The sequence below is a fragment of the Arachis stenosperma genome, chromosome 7, assembly GCF_014773155.1.
Source record: "Arachis stenosperma cultivar V10309 chromosome 7, arast.V10309.gnm1.PFL2, whole genome shotgun sequence".
In the NCBI taxonomy this organism is placed as follows: Eukaryota; Viridiplantae; Streptophyta; class Magnoliopsida; order Fabales; family Fabaceae; genus Arachis; species Arachis stenosperma.
Window position 1 is genome coordinate 28,317,486 of NC_080383.1, and position 6,918 is coordinate 28,324,403.

Genomic DNA, 6,918 nt, shown 5'->3' on the forward strand with positions numbered 1-6,918 from the left:
TTCATAATTATTCACTCATAATTCACTTTTTACAGTTTTAGATATAGTTTTTAGTGAGAGAGGTTCTCTCCTCTCTCTTAGGATTAGAATTTAGGACTTCTCTTAGTTTTAGGAGTGACTCTCAATCCCAGGTTCTTTATTTTTATTTATTTTTCCAATTAAATTTATGAACTCTTTCATGTTATGATTTTCTTTGAATTAATATTATTTGAGATATTTCAGTTATTTGCTTTCTTTTAATTACATGATTATTGCCTCCCAAGGTTTATTACAGCTATTATTATTTTATTTTACTTGTCATATAATATTCGCACCTTACTTCCAAAACCCCAATTTTACCTTTTTCGTAGCCAATAATAAGAACATACCTCCCTGCAATTCCTTGAGAAGACGACCCGAGGTTTAAATACTCGGTTATCAATTTTAAAGGGATTTGTTACTTGTGACAACCAAAACGTTTGTACGAAGGGATTTCTGTCGGTTTAGAGACTATATCTACAACGCGACTGTTTTTATGACATTCTTTACTGGCAAAAATCCCGACGTCAAAATGGCGCCGTTGCCGGGGAATTGCAAACGTGTGCCTCAGGGGCGGAGCTACATATAATAAAAGGGGGGCAATGGCCCCTCCCAAACTTCAAATTTTCTTTATAAATTATGTACAAATTTTATTTTAGCCCCCCTTAAAAATTTTATTTTACTCTTTTTCTATTACAAGATTAATTTTTGGTCCCTCCCTCAACTTCAACCTAGCTTCGCCCCTGGTGGCCTTATTTTGGTTATTGAAATTTTCTTATAAATTATGTACAAATTTTATTTTAGCCCCCCTTAAAAATTTTATTTTACTCTTTTTCTATTACAAGATTAATTTTTGGTCCCTCCCTCAACTTCAACCTAGCTTCGCCCCTGGTGTGCCTTATTATTGGTTATTGTAAATATTTTTCTAAAAAAAAATATTTTTCTTTTACTTGTTTATTTGTTTCTCCTTTTTCCCCTTTATTTCTGATAACTACTATGAATTCTCATCCCTCTCGCTTTGAGTTTGGTTCTAACTTTGTTGAAGGAAATAGAAACCACAGCAGGAATATGCATCAAGGTCAGACCAATCAAGGATGGATGGAGCCAGAGGATCTAATCAACCCTTTAGGCAACAACACTATCCTAGATATCATGGACAAAGACCAGGCTACAATGCATCCCAAGCTGATAGATATGGACCACTTGTAGTTACCAACAAGCCCCCCCCTATGCTCAGAGATCATCTTTCAACACAACCTCAACCCACCACACTCACAAGCCCCTTTCCACCATTCACCTCCATATGACCCTAACCCTCACCACCATACCAACCACCTTATGAGCCATATGAACCATATATAGAACCACCCCAATTCTAACCCAATTACTCACAAGAACCACCACTTCAATATTCACCATCTCCATATCCATCAATCCAAGAGCATTATGATCCTACTTATGAAACCGAGTGCATCAAGAGGCAAAGGATCGTCTCAAGGAAACAATGGATCGATTTCAGGCAACCACTCAACAACTGGGGCAAGTATTAATTCAATGGACTTCTAGACGCTTAAATACACAAGGATCAGCCACAGCCCCATGTGGACCAGTCTAGTGAAGAGCATAGCATAAAGGAGACCAGAAACTCCAGTGGACAAGACAGAACATGATTTCATACTAGAACAAGTAGAAGAAGCTATCATTGTTCAAGAAGAAGAGTTGGTTGAAGACTTAGACGCAGAAACCTCCATGGGAAAGACAAGACATAGAGCCTCCTTCCAAGACAGTTGAAATTGATGAAAGGGTGTACACCTCCAAAGCATATCATAGTGAAGACTTGGAAGAGGTTGATCAAAGATGGAGATTCAAGAAGAAGAAGCACAACCTCCCATGCCCTTGGAAAGCAATGAAAAGGAGATTGAATTGAAAGAGAGTACCAAGAGGAAGAAGTTGAAATTGAAGAAGTTTGCAAAGAGGTGGTAATTATCAGAAGAGCACAAGGAGTGGAGCTTGCAATTTCATTAAAGATACCTCCCCTAAGTCGCCATCATCCTTCACAACATTCAAGTGGGTAAAATTCATATCCCATAGCTTTCTAATCCACTTGAATATGGGCTACTGGGAGACGGATGGTCAACTTAGAGCTCTTTGTGGCATTAAGAGTAAAAGGAAAATGATCAGTGGTAAGAATTGTCCTGCAAGGTTCATCATGGTTGGAAAGCTTAAGCTTAAACGTAAAGGTTGGTATAGAGCTCAACTGAATGGGTCTAGGAAGTTGTTTGGCCGCTTTAGTGAGAATTCAGATTGCTTGCTACCGGATGGAATCATGATAATCAACACGGAACGGGTGTAAAAGCAAGATTTGGGATTCTGGAATCTGTTCTGACATCCAACACCCCGAGAGCTAAGAATCTTTTTGAAGCTGCTCAAGGGTTTTACATGCCTAGTTTGGGACCCGGAGGTTACTGGAATCACAAACACTGGTGGAGATTCCTGGATGAGTTCAAGCATAAGCCACCATAACAGGAAGCATCACAAATGTCCAAAATTAAGGACTTTAACTAAAAGTGGTGGGAGACAAACCCACCATGGTATGATCGTCTTTTTCATTTTATTTAGTTTTATTTGTTTTTGAATTTATTTTATTTTGTATATTGAACCTGGAGTTGCTAGGTGGGAGACCCACCATGGGTATGATCGTCCTTTTTCATTTTTATTTAGTTTATTTGTTTTTGAATTTTATTTTGTTATATTGAACCTGGAGTTTTGCATCACATTCATATTAACACTGCATTCTGCATTTTTCAGATTATAAAAAAAAAAAGCGAGTACGCGACGCGACCGCATCAGCGACGCGTCCGCGTCGAAAGGAGATGGGAGACAATATTAATATGAACAGAGAGTCTCGCAGGAGCAGCGCTGGAGGCGTGCCAATGGCACAAATCAACCCACACGATCGCGTCGCTGACACGACCGCGTCACATGGGAATAATGGCCTTCCACGCGGCCGCGTGACCTGAAATCGGCGTAAAAAAAGGTGTATGGCAGAGAGTTATGCTGGAATTGGGCTGGACCCGTGCTAGTAGCACAAGCCCTGCCACGCGAACGCGTCACCCACGCGTCCGCATCATATTGGAAATAAGGCCACCCGCGCGATCGCGTCGACCACGCGACCGCGTCACCCTGGATTTTGGCAATACTGACGTTTTGAACAGAGAGTTGTGCGGCCGCGAGGCTGCACTCGCGCCACTAGCACAAATCGAGTCACGCGATCGCGTACCCCACGCGTCCGCGTCGCCCAACCTTATCGCACACCATGCGACCGCGTCGCCAGCGTCGCACAACCTATCCAGATTAGTGCCAATTTTCTTATCTTTTCTCTTCTAATCCTAATTTCTTCCTTCTCTCTCCTTTCTCACTTTCTTTTTCTACTTCTCATTCTTTTTCACTTTCATTTTATTTTATTTAATTTATTTGCATACTTTCATTCATTGCATATTTTATTTTTCTAAAAGTTATTATTGGTGTTCAAATATTCTTATTCAACTGTTACATCTTTTCTGGTATTTTCTTGGTGCTTCATGACTTGTTTAATTCTGATTGAGTAATATTATTTAAATCAATGCCAATCTTTTATACCTATATTACTTTTGCATTGACATGAATTTATATTATCTCTCCTTACCCACACTCTCTTCCCTAGTGTTGCAACTTTTTGCACTCTTGATTTGTCATGTCCTTCTATTATTTTCTCACTTGCATGTTGTAGCTACCATGTAATTGAGACCCTTATTTTTGGCATTAACCAACCCCTGTCTTATTTGTTTTTTATCTTTGCTTTGGGTTACTTTCCTTCCCTTTTTCTTTCAGGATGGCCACCAGGAAGAGACCGGAAGACGTTTACATGGGAGAGACAAACAAGTTCCTACGCACATTCCTTGATGAGAAAAGCATCAGTTGGAGCAACCCATCCACCTGCACATCCTAGCATGCACCAAGGACGGTGCAATCTTTAAGTGTGGGGAGGTCGATACCGATCTCCATGGGTTAGTACTTTCTTTTCAACACCAATAATCTTATTTTCTTTGTTAATTCATTATTGCATTTACATATTTGATTGCATGTTTATTTGATTTTGTGCATTTAGTTACTACTTGGTTGAAGTAATATTTTCTTTTTCAAGAAATTTTTATAGTATTTCACTAATTTAAATTGAAAAATTTTTTCTGTTAAAACTTGTTTGAAGTTGTATTTGGAACATGAATTATAGCTAAATAACACACAACCTGTGAGATTTGAGCTTATTTATATGGTTACATTATTTAACCATAAATTTTTATTCCTGTGTGTTTTTTTCTCTATAATTGCAATCTTTGCTTTGTTCCATTCTATATGTCCATTATTTAGTGTATTTACATGCTTGCATATGATTGAGGCCATTATTTTTTATTAACTCACTTATCCCAAATAAGCCTACCTTTTACATCACCTTTGTTAGCCCCTTGAGCTTTTAATCCCCTCTTGTTCTATAACCACATTACTAGCCTTAAGCAGAAAAACAAATAAAAAATTCCAAGTGAATCTTTGGTTAGCTTAAGATAGAAATTGTGCATCAACTAAGTGTGGGAAAATTGTGGGAACATTGGTTAATAAGGGAATGTATTTAATTTATTTGAATATTGGAAATTTGGGAACCTACTCATAAAAAATCAAAATAGAAAAATAATGAAGAATCCATGTGCATTGATAAGTTATGTTTGCTTTTATGATTCAAAAAAAAAAGAGAGAGAAAAAGAAAAAATATATATATAAAATAAATAAGGGGACAAAATTACCCCAATGTTAAGTTAATGAAAAAAATCAATGCACATGTGATAAATTAAAAAGAAAAATTTGGTACATGAGTATGGGAATCATACCAAAGTGGGAATTATGGGTAGCTAGGTATGATTTTAAAGTTATATAGAGTGTATGTATGTTAGGTGAGAGCTTGGCTAGTCAAAGATTCAATTTATTAGCTCACTTGATCAAATATATACCTTTACCTTTACCTTAGCCCCATTACAACCTTGAAAAAGACCTCATGACGTTTGCATTGGTACACTAAATTTTTGTTGATTGGTTAGATGAAGAACAAGGTTTAGAAAGCATGACTAGGGAAGAGTATAGTGATTTACCCTATACACTTGAGAGACTAGAGTGATATACACTACCAGTGAGGGTTCAGTGCTTAATTCTATGTTTCCTGCTTTCATGAGCTATCTTCTTACAAGTTTACTTGTTTTTACTGTATAATTTTAATTAGTGACATCTGATTTATGTTTGTCTTGGAGAATTTATTTACTTTTAACCAAGTAAGTAGAAACATTTTTCATTTAGTTGCATTCATAGGTTGCATCTCATACATTCTATCATTCCTCTTCATCTTTATAGTTTCTCTTGAGCTTAGCATGAGGACATGCTTTTGTTTAAGTGTGGGGAGGTTGATAAACCACTATTTTATGGTTTATTTTGTGCTCAATTGAGTGGATTTTACCAACTCTTTACCCACTTATTCATACTATTTGCATGTTTTACATTTCCCTTCCTAATTATGTGCTTTGATTGAAAACATGCTTCTTTGGACTTATATTTGCTTATTATTAATCCTCTCTTATCACCATTAGATGCTTTGATATGTGTGTTAAGTGTTTTCAGAGATTACAGGGCAGGAATGGCTCAGAGGATGAAAAGGAAGCATGCAAAAGTGGAAGAAATACAAGAAGTTGGAGAAACTGCTAAGCTGTCCAGCCTGACCTCTTTGCACTCAAACGGCTATAACTTTAGCTACAGAGGTCCAAACGACGCGGTTCTAGTTGCGTTGGAAAGCTAACGTCCGGGGCTTCGATTTGATATATAATTTGCGATAGCTACCTCGACGCCAGGCGACGCGAACGCGTGGGTCACGCGGACGCGTGACCTGGCAGGAGCGCAACCCACGCGGCCGCGTCACTTTTCCGCGACCTGTACGGACCAGAAAGCGCTGGAAGTGACTTCTGGGCTATTTCTGACCCAGTTTTCGGCCCGGAGAACACAGATTAGAGGCTATAAAGTGGGGGAATGCATGTATTCATAATTATTCACTCATAATTCACTTTTTACAGTTTTAGATGTAGTTTTTAGTGAGAGAGGTTCTCTCCTCTCTCTTAGGATTAGGATTTAGGACTTCTCTTAGTTTTAGGAGTGACTCTCAATCCCAGGTACTTTATTTTTATTTATTTTTCCAATTAAATTTATGAACTCTTTCATGTTATGATTTTCTTTGAATTAATATTATTTGAGATATTTCAGTTATTATTGCTTTCTTTTAATTACATGATTATTGCCTCCCATCTGAAGGCATTTTTATTCCAGCAGTTTCAATTTTCTTTCCTTTTGGCTTTGGTTAAATAATTGGTGACTCTAGAGTTATCAAACTCATTGTTGATTGAAAATTGGAATTCATCCACTTAACTTACCTTCATAGTTAGAGGTTAACAAAGTGGGAGAAAAATCCAATTCTCATCACAATTGATAAGGATAACTAGGAAAGGACCTCCAGTTCTTATACCTTGCCAAAGGTTTATTTTATAGCTATTATTATTTTATTTTACTTGTCATATAATATTTTCGCACCTTACTTCCAAAACCCCAATTTTACCTTTTTCGTAGCCAATAATAAGAACATACCTCCCTGCAATTCCTTGAGAAGACGACCCGAGGTTTAAATACTCGGTTATCAATTTTAAAGGGGTTTGTTACTTGTGACAACCAAAACGTTTGTACGAAGGGATTTCTGTCGGTTTAGAGACTATATCTACAATGCGACTGTTTTTATGACATTCTTTACTAGCAAAAATCCCAACGTCAGTCAGCTAAGTC